This window comes from Sylvia atricapilla, chromosome 2, assembly GCF_009819655.1.
Source record: "Sylvia atricapilla isolate bSylAtr1 chromosome 2, bSylAtr1.pri, whole genome shotgun sequence".
Taxonomy (NCBI): Eukaryota; Metazoa; Chordata; class Aves; order Passeriformes; family Sylviidae; genus Sylvia; species Sylvia atricapilla.
The window spans coordinates 21557196-21582821 of record NC_089141.1 but is presented as its reverse complement, the minus strand read 5'-3'; the positions used below and the strand labels follow the sequence as shown (position 1 = coordinate 21582821).

The following is a 25626-nucleotide window of genomic DNA, read 5'->3' as shown; positions in this document are numbered from 1 at the left end:
AGAAAAAAAAAATCCAAATGCGTTAAAAGCTGTTCCTGAGAGATGGATTAAAAAGTAAAATATAGACGTTGGGCAGATAAATTTAAACTTGATGGTCACTGATGTAATTCTGTTCCTTAGGGGGAGTGAAGGATAGTTTTCTGGAGGAAAGGCAACTTCAAAGGAGTGCAGAGTTGTGCTTAAGAACTTGTCTGAATAGCTGATCTGTGTTCTGGTGACTGGGGGCAGATTGGGTGACAACTTTTTAAGATCTTTTACATCCTCTAGACCAGATGGGTTTTTTCCCTCATGTCTGTTGCATGAGAAGCAAGCCTCCTTTTTTTTTTTTTTTTTTTTTTTTTTTCCCTAGTTTTTCCATATCTGACCTCAACTCTTTAGCAGGAGGAAACTTTGAACCTACATCTTTTTTGCTGCTATTTTTTTTTCTTTCTCTCCCTCTCAGAGTGGCTTGATGAGTGCAGCAAGAAGCCAATCTGGAGGGATATTTTAATTTTTTTTATGAGGCGCTGCCCAAGAGTAAGAGTGAGTGGGTCAATACCCATTTCCAGTGTCTCAGGATAAGGGAGAGAGCAGGAGGAAAGCTGCACAGTGTTTTAGCACAAGAGCAGTTGGAACAAATGCCATCAGTAATATAAATGTTGTGTACTGCGTTTTCATGTAAAATTGTTTAACTTAAAAACTCTTAGTGACAGAGGGAATGTAAATCTGAGGCTGAGAGCCTGAGTCCCTAGCAGAAGTTTATTATTATGCCTGATAACAGCTGAATTCCAGCCTTTTTGCTGCTATAAAATGGGGCAGTTTTGTCTATTATTGGCGCCACATGCACCACGCAGCGAAGGGCTTGTCAGCAGTTCAGCTCTAGGCCCCCATTTTCACGGGTTTATAACTCTACAGTTAAAAATTCACTCCAGGCTGAAACTTGGCACACGAGATGGAGTCTCTGCAAGTTATGCTGAAACTTAGGCTGTCCTCAGGCAGCTTCCTGATGGTGTTAAAAGACACAAGGGGTGTGTATGGCTCCTTTCAAAAGGCAAGGGAGAGCAAAGGACAAGTCCCACCATTTTGTGCCTTTGATTAAAAATTGTGTTGTTGGATTCTGCCTTGCTTAGAAGGAGCACCCTGATGCCCCTTGGTGTTCTTGCACGTCTTAAATTTGGAAAGGATTTTATTTAAATTTTCATTTAATTTATCTGTACTCTTCTTTGTTATTTTTACATGGAGAAAAATTGATCAAAGGCTTTGTATACATTTCCTTTAATGGGATTTAAATGCAGTGTTGTTTTACTGTGCTTTAAGGTTTAAAACACTGAATATTTAATTTTAGCTAGCTGTCATTAGTTAGTATTAATATAGAGTTTGGGTGATTGTAAAAAGCCCTAGGTATAGAAGTGTATTTTATTTAATGTTTCCAGTGATATTTTCCAAGAGATGAATTTAGAGAGACCATAATACAGTTGTAACTTCTGAGTAGTTATAATGATGCAACTTTTGCTTTGACTCAGTTACCTGGTACAAGGCATGCTGTGATTTTGTGAAGAGAGCATGGTTTGGTGTATTTATATACTCTCATTTATCAAGGTATGAGAATCAACTCTTTTTTTGAAGGGACTTTCATTTTTTTAAAGTGGTTGGGTGCTCTTATGGTGTTGTCATCTTGAAACTGATGCCATCAGGATACTTTTGGTTTTGTAGCTGGTCTTGGTGATCAGGAAACACCTTCAGTGCTGCAGACCAGCAAGAATCCTTTAAAGAGAGGAAGCAACTTGTGGGAACTCTTAATGAGATTGCCCAGGTCTGTAAGTAGATAGGTCCAGCTGTGAAATCTGTAGTTAATCTAGGAAAATGAACCTTTTTGTACATCACAATCAAAAGCCTGGACAAAAAGTTCCAAGAGCATAGATCTATTTGAGTTGTACCAAGAGGCAAAGGGTAAAAAAGAAATCGGTGAGTTAGATTTCAGTCTCTCACATATGGAAAGATGGTGCTTGTCTTGATGTCACTAAACAAAATAAATATAAAATATGTATCTGAAAAAAACTGTGTCCATTCTTTGCAGATACACTTTTGTTTAGATTTTTTCAGCATTTGACCCATTAAGTATCAAATTCTTGGCTTATATGTGTTGATTAAAGAGGAAGACTAGGAATGAAATTGTCTCGGTGAAACAAATTATCTTCTCTTACACCGTCATAAATAAGAAATAATCCTGTGTTTTTGTACAAATGTCAGTGTTCTGGATTTACTCTAGCTTTTATCTAAAATCAAAATTTAACCAGTTATCGAAAATTGGAGAGTTTCAATTTGTGTTGTGAAATAGGAGTTGGTTGGCATTGACCTCCTCCTGCTGAGGTCATCTGGTTTGTCTGCCAAAATCCACGTTTCAAAAAAATTTCCATGATATTATCCATAATAAGAACCATTCCTGAAGGATGACTCTTGTGCCTAACCTTGATTATCTCTAGATAAAATAGTTAAATACAGTCTTCTGGGATTTGCTACCAAATATTTAAACTTCTTATTGCATTGGAAATACAAAATCCATGTAATGAATTGTAACTAGCAATGAATCTGAGAGGCGTCTTCTGGAAGTAACTTTTTGCTAAACTTTATCTGTATTCATACACTGTTGGCAGAGCAGGTGAAAGGGCTTGAGGTCAAGGGGGTGCATAAGTGATGGACTTCTGTGGGATCAGTCTTGGAGGTCTCAGTCTAAAAAGCATCATTAACTCAGTGTTACCTTTCAGTGCCTTTCTAAAATCTTCATTTTAGACGAGAGGCCTGCGTGCAGAATTTAAGAGGCTTATTTTCTTATACAGAAATAATGCTGCTAAGCTGCTAGAAATCTCAGCAGCTTAATACAAATGTTCAAATAAAAAAGTTAGTATTTTAACTGTATAACCTTCAAATATAATTAATAATGAAATCCTAAGCAGGAGCCTAGGGGAAAGCATTAGGATTCTTTCTATTTGTGGAATAGGTGCAGGTCTCTAGTGTGCAGTTGAAAATAGGGACTAAATATGAGCTGATGATTTGGAAATCACTCATGTGTGCTGCTGAATGCAGTCACAGTTGGGATGTAAAGTAGAGCACAGGAGAAAATGAAACAGAGGGACCTGAGCCACCAACTTCATGTTCAGATAAAATACTGGGCTTGTGTACTAGATGAGAATATTCAGATACTTTTTTTTTTATTTCATTTGGCCTGAGGATTAAATTAATATTATACTGCTAGTGCAGGAGGTAGTATATTAATTTTTTTCTTCACTCTTCTACCAGTGGTACCCAAATTATTATTATGGAGCTTAATTATGGGAAACAAAAATCACAGTAAGAGGATGTGTCATGACTACCTGTGTGATGAGCCTGTTAAGATTTGTAGCACAGCAAGATGCTTTTCAGAAGCACTCCTTCCCAGAAAAAGATGTTGTCGAGTGTTAATCCACAGGTGGTAGTCATGTTCTGACTCAGGAAAGACAAAAAGAAACTGTTCAGATAATGAAGGGTGTTCTCCAGAGTGGTTGGAATACATTGCTCTGTCTGTGCTTACACCTTTTCAGAACCTGTGCACCACTTCCACGCATGAAGGTTGCATGGAAGGCCATCAGTTTCTTCTGTGATGAAGTGCTTAAGCTCTGCAGTATTGGGTGGAAACAGGAGCTATGGGATTATGTGCCAGAATTTTGGTCTCAGTAATGACATCAGGAGAGAGGAAAACTGTCTGCAGATACTTCAGTCATAAGGGATGACCACACAGAACTCTTCCAGCGTGCAAGTGGAAAAGGCAGAAGCCCTGAAAAGGACTGGTTCTTTCTTTTAATTTCCAGTTCTTGAGGCATCTTGAAGCACATGGTGTAGGTTTGATTAACATATAAATGGGTCACAGCTTGGAGGTTGCTACATTACAATCCTTTGAGTCACATGATTAGGAAGGAAAAGAAAAATATGGACGTGGAAAGTGAAGTTTGGTGTACACAGTAGTCAGCATTCACACATCCCTGTCACACTGTGTGACCTGAGGTATTGCAGTTATTTCCTATGTAGGTATCAGTTGCCATTTTACTGACAGCTTCTGGAAAAGTGATGGTATTGGCTAATGGAGCAATCATACTGCTTGTCAGAGGAGAAAAATTATTTTTAGGCTTGTCTTTTACAACAACACCCTGAAATGGTTGATGATGCCTAAAAGAGGTAACGCAGAAGTCAAACTGTTCTTTCACATAGGCTGTTTTTTCCAACAGGAATAAGCAAAAAAAAAAAAAATCTCATAAATTGTGGAAAGGACACTAGAGATTCACTCCCAATCTACTCTTTTGGACCACCAGTCAAAACTTGGTAGCTTCCAGGGCTGCATTTCGATCCTGGGGCACCTCCTCTCTTGCAGATTATATTGTGTTCTATTGTGTCCATTCTCTACAGGGAGGTGTGACCTCTCACTGGAGTATTTCCTGGGTTCTGAGGTGTTTATAAATTCTGTTCTGTGGTGCTTAAGGTATGAATTTGTACTGTTGGTTCTGTGTGTGGAAAATTAATAGTGTCTGTCTCTACCCCTGCTTATTTCCTTATTTTTTTAAATTCTATGAAGTTTAGAGGAATCAGTCTTTTTCTTCAGGGTGATAATCCTCTAGCAAATCTGGTTGAAATTGGTAAATTAAGACTATTAGTGAGAGGATGTATTCAGACAGCACAATTCTAGCCTTAAGGAAATCAAGAGAAAAGGCTGATGTCCAGAGACAGTACATCTTTAGTTATTCCAGGCTCAACCAATGATTTGCTCTATGACCTTTGGCAAACCACTTGTCTCTTTATGCAGTAAGAAAATACTGATTGATTGAATCGATCTCTGCATGGATGAGGGTAATTTTCAGATTCCTGACTGAGGATCTCAGGGTTCTTTATTGCCAAATACTGAGAAGGTAGAAGGTAGTGGTAAACAGGCTGTCAATATTTTCTGAAGATATGCTGTCATTCGCCTTGATAATGATTCATACTGAAAGATTTAGGCAGGTTCTGCTGTTTGAATAATGCAGGTGAAAATGTTTTTCTGATTCAAAGACAGTTTGAGTATCGACTGTGTAGCTTGAAGAAAGGAGACCTAAGATCATTTGTGGGATTCAAAGGTTTACCTGAAGAGTATCTTCCCATTAATAAAATATCTGGAATATTAGGAGAGATTTGTTTAACTCTTCCTATGCTATCTATGACTTACTGAAATTTGCTGTAAGAGAAACAGATTACTTAAGTTTACTTTCTTGGGGTGTTTTTTTTGGTTGTACACTGGCAGATTTGTGAAAAGTAAAGCATGTAGACGTTTTTCATTCCTGTCTGTAATGTATGCTGGAGCATGTCCCTCCCTTCTTTTCTTATTTGATCGTGGGATGCAACGTGTGAGCCATGCAGTGAGAAGCTGGGTGTTGGCATCAGTTACAGCAAAAAAGTATTTAGAAGACTGGTAAGTCAATGCAGTTTAAAGCTTAAAAGCTAACCTTTACAAGACTGGCATTCATTAACACTATGTATAGCAAATAGTTCTTAATCATTATTAGCTATTACCGCTGCGTATTCAAACAGTTGGTTCTTAACAATCCCATATTTTTTCCAGGCATTGCTTAAGAACTTGCATCTAGAAAATACAATACAAAATACAAACAGTATTTTGACCAGCTGGAAGAATAAAAATCACTCTGTTTCTTAACATCTTCAAGTTTAATATTAGATATAATCATCCAGTGTTCTGCACCCACTAGAAGTTGTCCACAATACCTTCCAGTAAAATAGTATTGTACAATTCAAACTGCATTGGGGCTGGATAGGAGAAAAGAAAAATATGGATTCCTTAAAATAAAAAAATAGTAAAGGAAACTATGACATCATTATACTTGTAACCTAAACTGTGTGAATTTTAAGTTTTCTTTTAAAAGCCATATTTGATAAAATGATAACAAGAAATTTGCATAAAGTATGACAAAATTTGGGATAGCTACAAATCTTGTCACTAAGAGATGCCCACAATGTTATGAAAAGAAAAGAACACCTGCATTTCTTTTATATATGTATATATATATCTATCTATGTGTGTATAAACTAAAACTTCCAAAGCAAATGTGCAGAAGTTTCTTTTCAATCTTCTTCTTTGCCCATCCCTACTTTACTTAGTCCTTTCAGACTCTTTTTTAGAGAAAACAAAAAAAAAGGGGCATAGATTTCAATTTCTTGGATTGCAAACTGTCTTTAAAGATCTCTTCCACTTTACTGTTTCTGTCTTCTGGCTTTCAAACAATTGTCATTTTATGAAAAAGGGCAGCGTGTTTACAGGTTTTATGTGAAATCACCTTCAAAAGTAATGCATTTCCTGAACCATTCTATTTTTAGCACAGTGGTAGAACGAAACTAAGAACCTTTCCTAATTGAAAATGTACTTTTAGGAACTTAAAGATAGGGTTCTTTATTTTTATCTAGTATAGACACATCTTATTGTGGGAGATATCCCAGGAAATGAGAGACAATTCTCTTCTTATTTGTAGATGTGAGGCTTTTCTCCCCTCCAGGTTAGCTTGTATAGTTTTCTATTCAGGAACTCAGTAGTGTTGCTTCCACTGCAAAGTTAAATCTTCAATGTGCTTTTAGCTGGTTTTGTGGGGGATTTGTTGTTTTGTATTTGTGGGGCATGGGGTGGTGCTGGTGAAGTTGTTTTCAGATGAAGTTTAGGAACTGGAAATAAGATGAGCCAGAGCAGTGTGACTAATGAATTTTCTGCAGGCCATCAGCAAGAGTCTCACCAGTGGTATGTGGACTGTCATCCTGCTTTCAGAGAAATGGTGGTGTAATGCATGATTCTCTTCTGAAGAGAAGTCCTCCTCTTAGCAATCTGGAACATTTCCATTAGGATTTTAAGAAGAAAAAGGATGCAGATTTAATAGGATAATATGTTTAAGTGGCCGTGGTGCCATCTTATGTAAGATGGAATTTTCTGCAGCCTGCAGATCTAGGAAATAATTCTGTACATGTTTACTCTGTAGTAGTTCCTTCTTCTGGATTTAATGTGGCTTAGAACTAAGAAAAATACAACTTTTCTCCTGTAATTCATATTAGATATATATTTGTTTGTTTCTGTGAACATCAGGGCCCTACTGTACTGGTTATTTATTGCAGTATATTTAATGCAGACTTCCAGTCAATGAGGACAGAAAGGAGATCGCTGACTACTAAAAACCTAGGCTGGTTTCAGTTATAGCTCAGGAAATGGAAATTCCCTTTCTTGCCCAAAATATGAAGCTCAGTCAGTCAGAAAATATAGAGACATTAATGTCATAGGGCATTGTTAAAGAGCAAAAACTTCAGCTGAAAGAGAGAAATGCATGAGGGAAAGTTTTGTGTCAGTTGGCTACAGCAGAAGATCTGGCAGCTGGACTTCAGAGTTCTGCTCCAGCATCTTCAGATCTGCTGGAGGAATAATGTATCTCTTGTTGGCATCACTGAATCTCTTAATGGAAAAGAAAGTGTTTTTCTAAATAATTTTGAGATTCAAGGAGGAAAGGCTGAATTTGCTTGGCAATTTTAGCCCTGTTATTGTACCAACTGATTATAGGGACGGTTGACTACATGTAATTAAAATCAAACCTTTACTCACTTGATGTTAAATAATATGGTATTTTATATTATAGTCTCTATTAGTACACACAGATGCATGATGAGAATTTATAGATACATGTGACTCCTAGAATGCTGTTCTTTTTATTGTAAACTATTGCCCTAAATTTTGGCTTCTTAGCTTCTTATCGTTTTTCATTCTTTTGCTTGCTTACCTTAGAATAAATAGCCAGCAATCTTTAAAAAGGTAGCACAGAGTGAAATAGAAGTTGGTGTTTTGCATCCTTCGTGTATTTCACAAGTGTTTGTAGTGTGGAAGGTACAGGTTCAAATTTTGTTCCTTATGCATTGTTTAATGGGGAAGGGAGCGCAGCAGAGCAGGAGATGGTACTGGCCTGCATTAATTCAGAAAATGTTCCTCAGCACATACAAAGAAACTACACAGTTCCTCTCTGATAGACCCACTTCGTTTTTATAGTTATTTGTAGAGAAAATGCTTGAAGAGTGCTGAGTTCCTTCTGTGGGAGGTGCAGAGGAGGGAAAAAGAAGAGTTTTAGCTCTTCCATACAAATTACAGGTGGGTTCATCTTTGGTAAATGGGGGAAATGAAGATGCGTCTCAGTTATGGCAACAAAGGTCCTGAAGGATCTATTCTTTTAATTCTTTCAAGGTATATTGAAGAAATAAAAAAAATTAGTTGTAAAATATGTAAATGATCCTTTTTTATTTATGAATATTATTTTCACTGTCTCAGCATTTGGGCCTGAAATATTTTTCTGGGCTTCATTGCAACATAAAGGCATTAGATCAAGAATGTTCCAAAATTCAGATTGGCTGGTATTTGCTTATATCACCATGACTGAATATTACCAGTTTTAAAATGCCTTTTTTGTTGTTCAGGAAATTTTAAAACAGCTTTGATTTCAAACATGAAACTTGGCAAGTGACTGGTCCATAATGTGTTCTAATCACTTCTGGTATTTTTGAAAAGACTTGAAAAAGACTGAAGTTATTATTTTATTAGAAATTTAGTTACCATTTGCATATCTGAACTTCTCGTCTTCTTTACCTGGAATGCAATTAGCATATGGTTTTGCAGACTTTGCCCAGTGTTAGTGTTAGCATGATGGAACTTAATTTTGTGTTCTTTTGTACAGGAGTTTTTATTAGAACTTTTTTTTACTGCTAAAAATTTATATACCAGTTTTATTTCTGTAGTTTGGTTGACCACCAGGAGGATACATTTGATCTCATCTGTTTAAACATAGTTTAAGGAACATGTTAAATACCCAACCTTTTTTTTTCTAATAATAACATTCTGTTGTTTGTTAGGTGTGTTTTGGTTTTTTGTAAGGCAAATGGAGACAGAGTGAATTTTAGTCTTGGAACTTCGAGCAATTCAATTGTTGCAGAAGGTCCATGAACCTGAGCTCATACCACGTACTCTTCATCTCAAGTATCTGAAGCAAAGATAAATATTACGTAGATTTAAATGTGTGCACTGCATATCTCAGTGTCCCTGGAACAACTACAAATGTAATTTGTATTGGACGAGGCCAACAGGATGCTGAGGTTTCTGAATCCAGTCCTGCAATGTATTTAGATATATTTTGTCTTCAGAAAATAGTAGCCATTCTTTTTAAAAATCCATTTTAAACTTATCTAGTCATTATGCTGTTGCTTTATTACCTAGATTTTGCAGGATGTGGCTGACAGTATAAAAATCTTTTTCTTGTTTTTACTAATATTGGAAGTAAGTGGAAGATTGTTTTCTCCTTTTTTCTTCCAGATATTATTTCCTGTCGTGACACAGTGATCAGTTCAAATCATTGCTGATATATTCTCTTTTTTTTTTTTTTTTTTTTGGTTTGTTTTTTTTTTTTTTTTTGGTGTGTTTTTGTTTTTGTTTTTGGTTTTTTTGGTTTTTTTGCTTTTTTGTGCATTGTTTCTGGGGAAAAAATTTACAATAGAGCTTTGCCAAATCACAGTGCAGGAACTGAACTTCCCTGAACTTTTATGCAGTTCCAGCTGGGTTTGAATTTCTCTTCTTGTAGGATGATGTCTAATTAAACCAGAATTACATATATGGACTTTATTGGGAGATATTTGAGAGCTTGGATCAATGTTACATTAAAAGTTTAAGCAGCAGATTTTCAGTACAGTCCAAAGGTCTCAAAGTCCTCTGGTATTAAATTTGCAAAGATTTCTGAGATGAATGAAATTTGAGGGGGTTGGTAGCATTGTCCCTGTAATATTGAATCTCAATAGCCTGTACAATAAGATATTGTTCAGTATCCTCCTTGGGCTTGAGCTTAATATGGCAGTTACATAAACTGAAATAATGTGAAACTTCTGAGCATAGTTTGTGCATGACATTGTGCAAGATGGAGCTGGTTTGGGGCTTCAGGTTAATGGCCTTCTGGCAAAAGCATAAAGTAGAAGACTGCACTGATTTGTGCTTCTGCCTATGGTGGAATAAAATCTGTCCATGTGCAGTCTGGAAGAGTTCTGATACCACTTATGATGCACCTGCTTGTGGGAAGTCCAAACTTAGCCTGTGCTCCTGACTTTGCTTTTTACTAGTTTTATTTACTTTTAAAAGATAGCGTGGCCCTTCTTACACATCAGAATCCCAAGTTCCCCCAGGATAGGCCTGTGGAGATAAGGTTTCTGCTTAGGGTATCATAGCAGTGATGGACCTACTGTACATCTGAAGTCTTTCGGAACCACAGAAGCCACACTTGCACTTGCTGCCCCAGAGACCTGAAGTGTATATTGCCACCCCTGATTCCTTCCACTTCTCTGGCATGAAACCCACAGATTCATGCCTCTCTGCTAATACAGTTGCCTCACTGTCACTTTTTCCTATGGAGGAAGTGCAACACCTTCATCTTCTTCCTATCTCAGCCTGCAGCAAGAAGGGAAGAGGGAAGCTCTGCAGTGTGACAAGGCAGATTCTCACAGTGATGACAGAAGGAAGCAGGTGCTGGTCAGGGTGAGGAGATGGGCTTAGGCTGCTGTGTGAGGGTAGAAGAAATACTGGAGATTTGGGAAAAGATCAAAGGTCCCAAAACCACAGGTGATTGAGGTTGTCAGGTACATCAGATCTCCTGATGTCACATGTCAAGACAATGACTATGAACAACAAGTCAAGAGGAAGAGTTGCGACAACTTTCCTAAATCTCTTACAGTTGAGAACATGTAGCTTTCACTCACTAACTCAGTTTTGCTGTCTCAAGAAAGAGAGCATTAAAAGTTATTTTGGCCTTATTCTCGAAGTGACACATGTAAGCAGAGGCTGTGGTGCTGGGGGTGCATTCTCTACACAAGGAAAGAGAAAGGGGCAGGATATAGCGAACTTCACATCCCGCTGATGTTGAATATTTTATCCTGGAAATAGTCAACTGCTATGATTAATTGCTCAATACCTATGGATATCTAGACTTCCAAACAAAAGTTTATCACTTTGACATTCTCTGCTGTATGTCCCATGAGATTTTGGTGCATTGTTCTGGGGTTTTTCATTTCATCTAAGATCCTGCCTTTCACCTAGGATCTTGCCCTTTCACAGGTAAGGGTCAGGCTGAATTTTTGGGGGACAGATCTGTGAAAGAAGTGGAGAGGTAATACCCATTAAACTTTGAGTGTACACTGTGTCTCTGTGGGGATAGCTCCATGTCATCCCCTGTATCAGAAATCAGCAACAAAATGGCTTTAGCTGTGCAGGGCAGTCGAAGTTCAGGAACTAGAACTAAAAGAGTACCTTGTTTCCAAGGAAGAATTTAAGGATGTCACATGTGATTACTCTAAACTTTAAAATGTTAATCATTAATACTGATATTCTAAGAAAATAGGCCAGATGATTGTCCCTTATCACAGTGACCGAAATCTATTAGTTTGTTTTCCAAGGGAGCCAATTTCACAACTAGACCATACCAGTGCATAGTAACATGATGAAGTCAAGCAAACACAGTGAAAACCTTCTATTTCTGACTTTGAAAAAAATTTCTGTATTGGTTTTGATAACTTTTTTTTACATTTTAAGATATATTAAATGCCACATTGTTTTGGCTCGTGCACAGCTCCATTATTTGGATCTTACAATTTTGATGCCTTTCACCAAATTGATAAATTTCTTTTTTCTGAATCATCTGTTTTGGATGCTGTCAATATTTACATTCTTTTTGTCATCCTTAATGAATCTATGTAGTGATAATAATCCTAGCACCTATTGCTCAGTGTCAGAGTAGGAACTTCTTTCTATTCTTTTGTAACACCACTGATTAATAACTCATTGCTTCCTATCTGTCAGACAGTTTTTATCCACCTTATTGTAATAGTATTCAGACCATAATTCTCCAGTGCCTCTATGAGCTTCCTGTGTGGTACTGTGTCAAAGGCCTTGCTAAAATCCAAACAAATTATATCCACCACATTTCCTTTATCCGCCCAGTTTGTCACCACACTGAAATACCCAGCACAATGAAACATTTATTGATGTAAGTTTCTCTGTTAAACCAGAATAAATGTGAAGGTTCTGCTGTGATTATGTGATAGAGCCTGCTTCTTAACAGGTATTATCGTTTTATGCACTAAAGATAATGTGAGCCATGGGAGATGACACCATTCAGCAGGAGCAGTGAGGCTGTGAAGATCAAAGCATTATGAACCCTGAAAAGAAGTGGGAGAAGCTTATACGCTACAATAGCTTGTAAAGGGCATAAGTAAAGTCTTCAAGCTGCATTCCAAGAGATGCTCAGTGAATATCAGCTTCAGAGCTGCTTCACAAAAAAGCTGTATCTTTAGAGAAAGAATTGTTTGGGCAAGGCCTCATGAAAGCTGCATGCTGTCACTGTTCCTGTTCCTTGGGAACATAAACAGGATCTAGGGACAGCTTGTGCAAGAAAACAGTTGGAATAAGGAATATCATGGTTTTCAGCAGCCAACTTGATTACCATCATCGCCCCTGCGTAGGAGGAAAGCTTCAAGAGGTATTTAGAAGGATGCTAGGTCCCACCGAACTGTAACAGATCTACCCATTAAACTCCTAAACATTAGGAGTCCAGGGCAGATCCTAAGTGCAGTTATAGAGACCAAGTCTTCTGTGGGTTGAGAAGTTCAGCTTCTTATGTGCTTTCACAGCTGGGCTTCTCAAATGCTTGTTGCTTACTTTGTTAGCCGTAGGAATAAATGAGGGGAGTGGACTGTGAGGTTAAGGGACCCAACACATTTAACAGGCTTGAGGGCCCTCGTGGTGAAGTTGCATTCAGTATCTTTACAAGTGACTGTTAGAGTGGATTATGCTTTTATACAGTTGATTGTCTCTAACTTTCTGAAACTGAGATTTCTGGGAGTCTTAGTCTTCACCCAAAGGCAATTTTTATCATACCTGAGCAAAAATAGTTCAAATACTATTGGGGGAAGTGGGGTGTGTGTGAATTGTAGCCAAAAATACAGCTTTTTCCTGATTAAAATGTTTTTCTAGCTGAAACAGCCATGGTTTGGAGATTAAAATTTGTAATGGATGTCATCTTCACTGGGAAAGTAAACTCAAAGGATGAATGCCGTGAGGAAGACAAAATCTCTGTGGGTGCTCATCTTTGCAGTGAACCAATAACAGATGGTGATTTACCATTTTGACACAGAAACCTTCAATCTCCTGTTGTCCATTCCTGCAGAGGGAGGAACCCTTTATTCCAGCACAATGCTGTAGGTTGTCCTCTGCTCCCATTCTGCCAAATTACAAAGCTCCCTGGGTTTATCCCATCAGCAGCTCTGTGACTCTGGTTTGAGCCACAAAGGCTATGAGTTTGAAGGCAGAACTGGAAATAACCTAAATTCCTGCATATTTTTGAAAGTGTAGTATTTGAAAGTATATTTTTGAAAGAGCTCCAAGTCAAACTTTTTTGAAGGATTTTTCAAGCACTGGCATTGCTTTTTTTTTTTTTTTTTTTTTTTTTTTTTTTTTTTTTTTCTTTCTTTTTTTTTTTTTTTAATTCTGTCCACTCAGGACAAGGGACAGGTGACAAAAATAAAGCTGTTTATAGAGAACTAATACCAACTAAAGTGCATTCACCTAAAAAAAAAAAAACAGTAAAGTAATGCTATATCTGTGTTAATAAGATTTGTTATTTTGTTTTACCAGTGAACCTGAACAGAGAATTGTGCTGGTGTGTCTATACTGGTTCCATTTTCAGAGTTGGTATATTTGTTTTTAGATGAGGAGCCTGTACAATTGACAGCCTGTACAATTCCCTTTTTGTTTCTGTGACACAATTATTCTGGGCCATATCCTAAGTAATTATTTAGATTCTGAAGTTGGAGTGAGGTATCTTATCTGAGTTACTGCATATTCTCTTGAAGGTAAAGGGCTTGGTTTTTCGTTTATGTGTGTCCATTTGTCATCCAGTGCCCTCCCTTCCCCTCATTCCCTGCTTGTTGAAGACAGGTTCCTTAATATTATCAATGAAGTTTTTTCTTGAGTAAGGACGTCAGTATTTTACCAAAAGGAATTGTGGCAGTGGCTTCTTTGTTGATTTCCAGTTCAAGAAGTGAACTTGAAAAAGATAATTGACTGACCTTGTAATTTCTGCATCTAGAATTTTCTAAAAATATCAAAAAGCGTTATACTCTATTCTCCTCTATTCTTCCTTCTCCTCATAACTAATCAGCTAGATATGACTAACTGACCTGATCCAGCTGACTTAAGGTACTCAAGGAAAATCAAAGCCTTACAGATATGGAACTTCTTTATTTCTAAGAGCTTGCAGAAGGTTGACATCTTCTGAAGTGTTTCCCAATAACAAATTACACTTTTTTTCTTTCTCTTTAATTTTTATATTGAATGAATCTGATTCTTATCAAAGTGAGGAATTGGACCATAAACATAAGTCAGGCAAAGTAGAGTAAGGGGACCATGCAAGTCATGGAATATTGCTAATGAACTTCAGTCGTTGCAGAGTTGGTAGCTTTCCTCTCACAGTTTTCAGATGCTGCATAAGCTTTATGGCAAGAAGGAATTGTGAGAAAGCAAAGTGAAAGCTGTTTACCTTCTGATATTTGTTTTTAAAGCCTTTGGTAAGAGGTAACTCTTGCACTGTTCCTAACAATCTACTCATGTGTCTCATTCCTGACCTGCCATACTCCTCATTCTTGCAATTTCTGCTCTTGGGCTTCTCTCAAGCAAAGTTCATTGACTGTTCTTGAGCCATGTCTCTTTCTTTCCACAAGGGGATTAGGGCAGCCCTTTCACTCAACAATCGTGATCTCCTGTCCTACAAGTGTTAAGCATCTTCACCTGTGCACAGGAAGGGAAGCTCTTACAGAGAGCTTTTTCCAAGGCTCCCTTTCTTGTATTAGAAGAATCACAGAGTTGTGCTAATTATGCCTGTCTTGACGAGAGGCACCACTTTAACTGCAGGCACTGTGTCCCCAGGCTAACTTACAGAGTAATGCCAAATGTTGCATTCCCTCCTTTCCAATCAGAAGAACATGGGCAAAGCACAAAAGGCTTCAGGTTAAAACTACTAGGAAGATACACTGAAGAGCAGTTGTCAGGATTTTGCCCAGTATGGGAAGGAGGTGCTATGTCTTTGTGCTTTGACAGGAAAGGGCCATGTGTTTCCTCGTTCTCTACAAGAAAATGGGGATTTTGGACAAAATTTGCTGTGGTGAAATCCGTGCACCAATTTATTCCTATTTAGGTCATCGGAATAGGGCTTCAGTGGTGGTGCAGTCTCTATGCTGGCTCTCTACACAAGGATACATTTCACCCTCAGTGAATGCTCTTTGTTTTCTCAGTTGAGGTCAGTTTTTCCCTGCATTCATTACAAGAAATAGCTTTGGATTTTAAATACTGCTGCCCCTCTCCTTCTCTGCCAGCACTCCAGCATTACAGTCCTGAAGATGTTAGAGAAAAGGGGTAAATTTGGAAGGGGAGGAAAGTGAAAGGAATGGAAGTTCAGAGGCTGAAAGTGTTACCACTTACGTGGCAGTTGTGCTACTGCCTGCTGCTGAGGGGCTTACCAATTTTTTGCCTGGATTTCTTCACTGTTTGTCTACCTTATTAGATGTCAATCAGGAGAAAGAAGGAAAGTTGTTTGATATAAGGTTGTCTAAAGGAAGAGGAACACGTATGTCAGATGATTCCCTCAGGAAAAATTTTGTCCAAGCCTGTAAAGGCTATCTTGTGGCAGTATCATCCTAGTGTCTCTATCAGGGGGCTCTTGTTCATTCAAATGCTCAAGAATTGTTTTTGATTCTTCCTGTGCTGTTCCCTTCCATGCTCTCTGCTTCTCCTCTTGTTCTTCAATACCTATGATCTTGACAGAGTGGTAAACTCAAACCTACAAATAAGTTTGTGAGCTCATGCTTGTTTGTGGTATTGGTGTGTATATGAACATGTTTGTGTGACAGTATATTGTCTGAAACGGTGTGTTTTATTTTAAACATCCATGAGGATGGATTGAGAAGCCTCATATAACACTGACGTCTGAGGAATTGGATTTTTACTTATGGAAGAACAAAGTAAAATTACACTTAGGAATTGCTCCCAGTCTGTGATACATTTAAAAGCAGCACTAGATTTGCATCCGGGATTTATTTGACCATCTCTGTGAGTGTGCTGCTGGTGAGGAGAATAGCTTTGACTTTGAATGGGGTAAATTAGGCAAGTTCTGCTGTCACCTTTTAAAAATAAAATTTAATGAAGTTTTGATTTGTTCCTTTAATGAGTCATTGGTACATTGTATGTGTCTGTGTATATTGCTGTACGGTTTGTTATTACGAGGCCAAATCCTGACAACTTCTTGCAAAATTGTTTTAATTTATTATTAATATTTTTTTGTTGTTCTCGTTTCTCCTGGTTTTGGAGCCTTTATAATTAGATATAATTAAAACCACAGGTTTTAAACTCCACTCTAACATTTAAACTCATATTTATGGTACAACCCCTGGAGTTTTATTGTCATTCCAACTATTTCGACTGCATTTTGAAAAAAATTTCTTTTGCATCTGTTCAGATGCTGTGTCTACAGCTACCACTTCTTAATCATCTGTTTTGCACAGTAATGTAACATTTATTTTACATGATAAGAAACCGTGCAGTTTTACAGATGAGCTATTTCTTATCCCTTAACAAAAGGTTGCAAGGGACCTTTTGCCTTATACACTTTAAAAACAGCTTTTCTCTTTTTGAACTTGTCTTTCTCTGCACCTCCATGCAAGTCTGAAAATGCTGCATGCTGCAGAACGAATTTGTAAAAAATGTTGTTGGCTGGCATTATGTAAAACCATATTTTCCCTTTTGGTGCGTATGTTCTGGTCCTAGCAATGTCCTTGTTTTGCTGAAATTAACATTTTTATCCTCACAGTCTTTGGTATGTGGTGGTGTTTTTCTGTCTTTTTTAATTGTGTGGGTTTTTTTGGTTTTTTTGGTTTTTTTTTTTTAATTAGTATAAGGTTGATTGTTAAAATTAAGAGGCAGAAGGCTTCTTTCCAAATTATTCAGAGATCTTTTGCTGAAGAAATATATTTTGCTACTCTCAATTGCTTTTTTCCCTTTTTCTTTCATTGCAAACTACTCTGGGAAGAGCTTCTTTTAACAAAAAAAAAAAAAGGGCTACGCTTGACTGATAATGCATTGCTTTGGATGGTGAAACATTATGAAAGTTTAATTTTTAATTAAATCTGAAATACCAATTATAACTGAAAGAGATTTTAACCTGTTTCTTTTCAGACTGCCTGAAGTTATATTGTAGATGCTGAAATCACTGCACCTTAAAAACAAAAAGATTAAGCCCCACTGCATTCCTGTAAGTAAAAGCTTTTCCGGTACCTTTTGTCCGTATTTTTCCTCTATATGCATCCAAAGTGTTAGCACAGTAGCTGGTCTTGGATAAAGGTCAGAGTCCCCTTCAATGGGATTTAGAAGTTCAAAGGATGTTTTATTTAAAAATTAAAAAGGAACTTACATCTTGCAGATCTTTAATTTCAGAGCACTGAATAGATCATTCTTTCCTGCTTTGTTTTGAATAGTATTAGGAATACTGTGCATCTCTGTTTGTTGACTTACAGTTGCTGTCGCTTTGTCAGTGAGGATTTCTGCACATTGATGCAGAGATAACAGAAAGTAGCAGAAGATTCCTTATAGCACAAAATACAGTTTATTCTCTTCTCGTGGTGTCGTAACAAATTCTTCTCCTTTGTATGAGAAAAAAACAAACAACTTTCTGATGACATCACAGGGGACTTCAGCTGCTTTAGGGTGCAGATGAAGGCAGAAATGCCTAATTCATCTCTGCTGTGACACAACAAAACAGTCAAAATTACATCTACGTCTCAGCAAGAAAGGAGTCTTTTTCTAAGAGCATAGTTACTCAATAAATACAAGTCAGATTGCACATCACTCTGATCTACCCTTATTTAGAATCTATTTATTGAATGCACTTGGGTTAATAATTAAGATTTGGAACTTCAGTGACTGAACAACAGGCATGCAAAAGAGGATTGGAAAATATAGCGGATTCAGATACTCTTCATCAAATGAAATAATATATGAAAAAAAATCCAGAAGCTTGTAGAAAGAAGGAAAAAGATCAATTTCAGTTGAACAGTACAAAGCTGTGGAATATTACAAAGCAAAGTCAGTTTGTTTTCTTGTTTAAGATTAAAATGTGCAGTGTGTAATGAAATCCAGAGCCTTCTTCCAAAGTGGTACTTTTGTACTTCATTTTTAAAATATTTTAACTATTAGAGGGGATTTATCATGCCTTTACCACCACCCCCCACCTCCTTTTTTTAAATTTATTTTAATGTTTTATTGTAAACTAGCTGGAGGATACAGTTACACTGTGGGCAGCTAAAGCCTGCCCCTCCAGCACACAGCGCCAAGCATGACTCAGACAGGCAGATTGTGCCATTCTGGCTCTACTCCACTGTGTTTTTACATTACTGGCAAGGGCCATGCCATTGTGTTGTTTAAATATTGTGTATTAACTGCAGGCTGTGGCCAGTGAATGGTATTTAACATTTTCTGCTCTTCATTGCTGCATGTGAGCAGCTTCCCTGGCCACCAGAGGTTAACCTTGCAATTACACTGGTGAGCCAAGTTGAAAACACTCGTGGATTTGCTGGGTCCAGCAGCAATTTAAAGGGAGGTGTTCAGGGAAAAATGGGGGAACTCGTCTGAATCTGTGAGTACCAAATTTCATGCTTGTCTTGCAATTTAGTGTGAACAACCAGGAAAATTTTTGTTGGAAAGCAGGAGTAATTCTCTTTCCAAAAGGCAGCATAAGAGTGAATTAAGGCAAGTTCTTTGAATCCTTGGGATCCAGATGGTCACTAAGTCCTGCATGGACAGCCCAAAACAAAATAAGAGTAGGAATTGGTGCTGGCTGGGATGAGCCTTTTTTCGTTATATGAGACTCTAGATTTCGAAGGGGAAATAAATACACAAGTGTAAAACTCATGTTTAGGAAATATTTTTGGTTTCCTTTTTTTTATCAGCAGTGTCAAATGCATCCATAGAGAGATGCTGAGCAGCTTTCTCAAGGTCCTAGTAAATCAGTGGTCAAACTGGGAATGAAGTGTGGCATCATGACTCCTGAGACTGTTCTGCCTAGGTCTTCTTTCCATTCTGTGAAGTAAAGGGCCATATTTTTAATCCTTGAGTTTCTTGTGCTAACAGCTTTAAAAAAGTGAACAAACAAACAAAAGAAATTACAGCAACAACAAAACTAAACCCACAAACCCCCCCCCAACTTTTAAACTTGTAGCTGCTTTTAACTTCTGTAGCCTTGGCATAGCCTTTCTCTGGAATACAGAAGAACAAGGTGAGGAGAGTTTTACATAAGCACATATAACCTGTAAAATGAGGATGTGGTTCTTGCTATACCTCATGTCCATGTAAATAGTTGCTTGACACAATAAAAATAGTGGTACTTTTTGTAGAAGAAGATTATCTTTATGGATTTCTTTTATTTCCTGCATGTTTGCTGTAATCAGGTGTTTCTAATTGTAAGATCCTCTAAAAATGTAGACTTGCCATTTGGCCTTTCCTGCATTAGCCCAAAAACAGCAAAGAGAAAAAGGCAAGACATATCTTGGTAGTTTTGTAATTTATTTCTTTAATTAGAGGGTGAAAATCTTGCTTTATTGTAGAGATGTCCCTAAAGCGAGTGATTAATATGAGATGAGCCAAATTTTGTCTAATAAAAAAAATTAGAACATGGCATTAGAAGAAACGTTCAGATACACATCACCTGAACATCTGTCAGACAGTTGCATGAGAAACTCCACTTGCTGAATGTGGTACAGATATTCTCCTAACGCAAAAGGTCTGTGTGCTGGATTCTTGCAATATTGGGTTCTCTAAACTAAAGTCATGTGGGCTGATAGGCAAGCAGATCTATTGAGGTCAATGGGACTGCTCAAATAATGAACTTTAAGGATGTGGTTTAGTACTTTGCTGTTTGCAACTAACCCAAAAGAGGATTAAGTCAAGCAAGAGGAGGTGCCTCTTGCTCACACTCAGTGTCTGTATGATTTTGGAATGAGACAATGAGAGCACACGTTGTGTTTGCAAGAAAAAGACATGCTTTCAAAGCAATAGTTTTAGTTACATTGCCATGGGCTGAGGGCAATACAGAGTATGTGGCATGTTATTTTTGTTAAAAAAGAGGTTGGTTTTTTAAGGTGTCAGCTTTACACAGCCTGATCTGATCAGTGACCAAGAGATCCAGTGTTCTAATCTTTATGGATACTGAATCAATGAGTGGCATTGGACAAGTCATTTGACCTCACTGTGCCTTGTTCAGCAGATCACTTTTTCAGTCTGGTTCAGACTGATACAGCTCTGTGAACATGACTGAATTTGTGAATTTGTGTTTGCAGAAATCTTAGGGGATAAATAATAAGCATCGTTATTATTAATAGGTATGTTGTGTAGACAAATCATGAGGGATGGCAATACAGCCACTCTTGGGGGTGATCTTTCACAACTAGCTTGTGCCTTTATTTAATCCCATCACTCAAAAGTAGCAAGGCCAACTTCAATTTACAGAAGTATTTCTCATGTCATTCTCCCCACTTCTGAGTACTTTATTGTTCATGTTCTCTTTCTGTTTCTTTGCTCCTTTCTTCCATGCTGAGTTAACCTTGCATATCAAACTTTATTCTTTTTTTTTTTTTTTTTTCATTATACAGCAGAGGCATTTGTGTAACCTCCAAATTACAGAGAGCAAATTCATTTTGTCTAGCGATTGTTTGCTGATGATGTACAAAACAGACAGAAGACAGTTTGAATTTTCATAAGTTCAATTGAGCTTGCAGGCATAAGGAAAGGAAGAGGCAGAACCCAAGCCAATGTGACACAGTAAGCTGGCATCCCAGAGTGCAGGCTGCATGTGTAGCGTCAGCACGTCATGCCTGGGAAGGCCTTCGTCCATCACAGCGCTGCTTTTAGGTGAAGGAAGAGTTTTGAAGCAACAAACAAGCACTGTATGCACTCCATGGACTTTACAATGCAAGAATCCTCACGATTCTTGATGGATTTGGGACCTGTCCTGTCCTCTTATAACTTGCTGGTTTAGCTAGAATTTCAGGTCTAAGATGGGCTTTGAGTCCATTTTCAGTTCCTGGTCCTCTGACAGAATGTAGACTCTCGTGAGTTTAAGCCTTTTTTTTTTTTTTTTTTTTTTTTTTTTAATGCAAATATTGGCTTGTAGAAGCTGTGCTGCAAATGTGAAATGAGTATGGAAGTGTGCTTGCTTTGAACAGAGCTCAATGTCTTGGGGCCAGCTATCTCTGAGGAATAGCGTTAGCACTAACAAAGAGAATTAATTTTGCCTTTTCCCCTTCCTTTACCAAGGCATTCATCCAGAAGCTCAAGGGGATAAATTCTGCCCTGATTTCTACCTGTGGAACCCCAGTGGAAATGTGGAGAGGTCAAAAATGTTTGTCAAGACAGAAATTGTCCTAGAGTTAAAATTGTGGAGAAAGCAGAAAATGGTTGATTGTTATCTGGCCCAGGGACAAAAAGATATGTAGGAGCCCTACCTGCCATTATATGCTACTGAAAGTGTTGCTTTCATTGTACCTTAAGAAGAATATATTTTAAAAAAAAAAGCCTAGTGAGTGAAAATTTATAATCAAGAGCACAGTGATTAATTGTTCTTCATGTCCACTGGGAGAAAGACCTAAAGAAATCAGTTCAACGAGCAGTGAAAATTACTAAGTTAGATATTAGAAGCCATGTTCTGACTTGTATGGGTTGTAACATGCTGGATCACACAACCTAGAAGTCTATGGAAGCAGGGGAGGCTTCTTTTTAAGGAATGGCTTGGAAAACCACCTCCCAGAGTGTGCTGGAACTACCCATAAGACAGAAGACCAAACTGGATGGGTTCTGTTACTCCCTGGCATTTATCTGATTTAGTGCACCGTTTGGGAATGTTGGTATGTGGCAAGTGCATTCCTGATTAATAAAGCCTAATGTTCCCAGAAGATCTCCAGGGTTCTCATTTTTCCATCCTCTCATAACTGAAAGCACACTGTGTCTTCAAAGATTTCATTGGGCTGCCAGCATTTTGCTTTGATCCTTCTTTTTTTAAAAGAAGAACAGAGGAGGGAGTCGTATAGACACGGAAAGACATTTTCAGTTGTGGTGAGTCTGCAGGGCTTTCTTTCCAGTCAGTGCACAAATACTGATTTGTTTCAGTTACTGGTTTTTAAAATTTGGATTAATGGAGACACTCCAGGTATTGCCTGATACAAGCTCCTCTGATAAAGAACATGGAGACAGTTGAAAGTTGCAAATAGGATTGATGATCAGAGCAAATACGTAATGAGGCTGCAGTAAAGCCTGCTACAAAAAGGTAAATGTCTCAGAAGATTAAGAGCTTTGTAATTGTCTCTCTCTTCTTATGATTGCCTCTGTTTTCTGAATTTTCCTGCAAACATCCTAGAAAGATGTTTTCACTTATTGAAACTGCAAATCTCAAAATGCAGTTGGCCAAGAACTAAGAAAATTTTCTTAGTTCTCAGGTTGGTTTTAATCAGTCTCATTCACAACTTAGCACAGAAAAGGAGTTGGGAATTATTTTTTATTAAGTCTCTCGTGGGTTTTTTTGTTTTCTTACAAATGTTTAAGGGGTATTTTGGGGAGGTGGAAGGGGTTGTGTGAGGCTTTGTTTCTATGTTGCAGGTCTTGAGGTTAAGAGCATCAGCTGTAGTGTACAAATGGGTAGAATCATGACTTTTTTCATAGATGGAAGCTCTTGTTTTTGCAGAATAGTGGCCACAATAGATGAGGGTAGGAAAATGGCTCTCTGGTGTGTGGTTGTTTTAGTATATAAAGGAGTATGGGCTGTGATTCACTCATGTTAAAAAGGCATGGGAATATAAGAATTGATTCCCTGCGTAGCACTGCTGTCGCAAGTTGTAGTAAAACACTTCAGCATTTCAGCACCTGAAGATGTTATGGTGAAAGGGGAAAATCTTTCACTCCATTTATCAAAGCATTTGCTACTCCAAGATAAAATAAAGATTAAATATTATTGAGCAAGGAAGGTTGTTTCAAACCAGAGATGTCATTAGATAAACTATGAAAGGAAAAAAAGCAACACAGACCTGGCCTTTTCCAAAGTACTCCTATTTTATTCTATCTGAAATGAAATTGTTTAGCTAAACCAGTGTATAATGGGAGGCATTGTGGTTACTCTGTATTTACATCAGTGTCCCTGAGGACACACTTGCTGAATCATTTCAAATTCCAGAGTCTGATGTAGGGCAGTCTGATGAGCTTAAGTTACCCAAATTATCTGGTCTGTTTTCTTCACTAGGCTAAATTGTCTAGCTCTGAATTTTACTATAGAGGATTTCATTCTTACTGCCCTCTATCCTGCCATTGGCCCTGAAGTATCTGGATAATAGATTAGGAAGAGATTTTAATCTGTTGTGCCAAAATTAGTCTGTTGTTTCTAACAGTTTCCACTGGCATGAAAGAAATCAGGATATTTGTTTTATTTGTTTATTTTTAAATAATAACCAAAAATAAGTATTTGACTCTGCAAAATATTTTGGTGTCAGCAATAAGTGAAGGCATCTCTGAGTCAAAAACTGCATTAACAATTTTTTGAACCTGTTGCTTTCTTTGGCAGATTTTTTTTCATCATACTTCCTTAGAAATTTCATTCTAGTTCATGCAGTGTTCTTATTGAAATTTTGAAAAGTTAAAATCTTTTGTAGAATGGAAGAGTGTTATCTCATTTCTTCCAAGATTCGCAGCAGGTAATCAAGAATCCTGTGACTCTTGCCAGCAGAAGTAAGATGTATATTTCTCAACAGCAATGATAGCAGTTGTGCACCAGATCACTGCACGTACTCTCTGAATACAAACCAGATTAGGTCATGATCATGCAGCCCCAGTTAATTTAGGTGGGGTACAGTGGTACATTTCCTATGTATAGAATTTGTAAGATCAGACCATCAGTAGAAAAATTGAAGTCAGAGACAGATGAATTCTCATCTCTTCCCAATTCCTTTTTCCATTCATTAGGGTTTCAAGTGAAGAGGATAATCTGTTTTGTCATGTCTGTTGCCCTGCTTTAATACACAACTAACCTTCTTATGTCTGAGTGGCTGTCACTTTCCCAGAACAAGTGATACTGGATTCCTGAAGCAAACAGCTCTAAAATGACCATCCTTTGGGGAGAATTTAGTGCCTTAGTGACAGCTTTAGTCTGCATGTTGTTAGCAACCAGAGGGAAATTCCAGCAGTCAGGGCATCACAAAAGCCTGAGGAATGCAGAGAGGGGATGCTGAGGGACCCAGGAGCCAGGTGACCAGGAAGGTACAGAATTAAATTAGTCTATCAACTCAACTGGAAGTATAGCATGATTAGAAGTGAAAAATCCCTGAGCCAACAGGCAAGGTTGCTATAGGTAGTGATGCTCATGGATGGCACCTGAATGTAAAAGTTTTGATTGCTCATAACTGTTTCAATCCTGCAGGAAGGAAAGGATTATTTTTTTTACTTTTGTCAGGACTTCAGTGCTATTTAATTTGCCTTGGTGCTTCTTGGCCATGTGACATCACTCCAGAAATGATCCCATTTGTGGTTTCTTCCTGTGTCAAAAATTGGTGTATTACTACTTCTCAGCTTCTTTGTGTGAGTGTGTGTGTGAAAATAGAAAATTTTCACATTTTAGAAAATATTGCTTAGAAAATGTTGCTCATTTAGAGCTACATCTGCCCTTTCTCTGATAGTGCTTGCCTTTCAAGAACACATTTATCATGGCAAACTCCTGTTCACTTTAGCAGTCTTTATTATGCTGTGGTGTTCATGTGCCTACTTGCTGATACTCATGGCTGCAGAATGACACTGAAGAGAACATTCAGATACTAGTACAGCTCTAGATGTCTAGCAAATACTTAGTTTCTTCAGTCATGGTCACCTCAAGTGTTTCCCTGCCCTGTCCTTTGGCAAGAATTCAGGAAAACTCTTAGTGTACAAAGGTAATCCCAACTAATAGTTATGCTTATATTTTATAACAAAAATAAATATATAAGTTTTTAGACTGGTATTGAACCAAAGCTTTGTATTCAGATAGTCCCTGAACTTCAGTGATGCTCAAAGCATCATTCTCTTCTCATGTGTAAATCTCACACTATCACAAAGATATGGAAATACGTGATGAGAGGACACTGTGCTACAGGTCCAAAGCTAGATGCAGTAACATTTAGGTGCAGGACTCCAAGTGGAATTCAAGCTCCAGAATCAGGGATTTTGTTCTGTACTTGGGATGTATTAAGAGCAAAGAGAAGCTCTTTGGATGGTGTTCAGCCTAGAGGCAACCACAGGGAAGCTCTAGAGACTAAAGAATTGGTGATTCTTCTGTGGACAGGATTTCTTACCAGCAAGATCTTTTTCCTTGCTGCAATCCGTTCATGTCCTAGAGAATTCCAAATGTGCTAGGTACATTTTATTTTTTTATGAATGCATTTTCTATCCCCTTGTAGAATTTGCCTTTCAGCATCATG

General features: G+C 37.8%; 1 long non-coding RNA gene across 3 annotated transcripts in view; it reads left to right on the top strand.

Moving 5' to 3' along the window:
* Nucleotides 1–25626, top strand: part of LOC136375449 (uncharacterized) — a 411577-nt gene that overhangs the window by 113807 nt on the left and 272144 nt on the right. For 2 of the 3 annotated variants that reach the window (XR_010746077.1, XR_010746078.1), the window contains exon 4: nucleotides 17324–17399. This is a non-coding gene — a long non-coding RNA (uncharacterized lncRNA). Of the gene's footprint in view, nucleotides 1–17323; nucleotides 17400–18588; nucleotides 19015–25626 lie in introns of those variants that run through there. The other variant, XR_010746079.1, reaches the window with a different exon arrangement.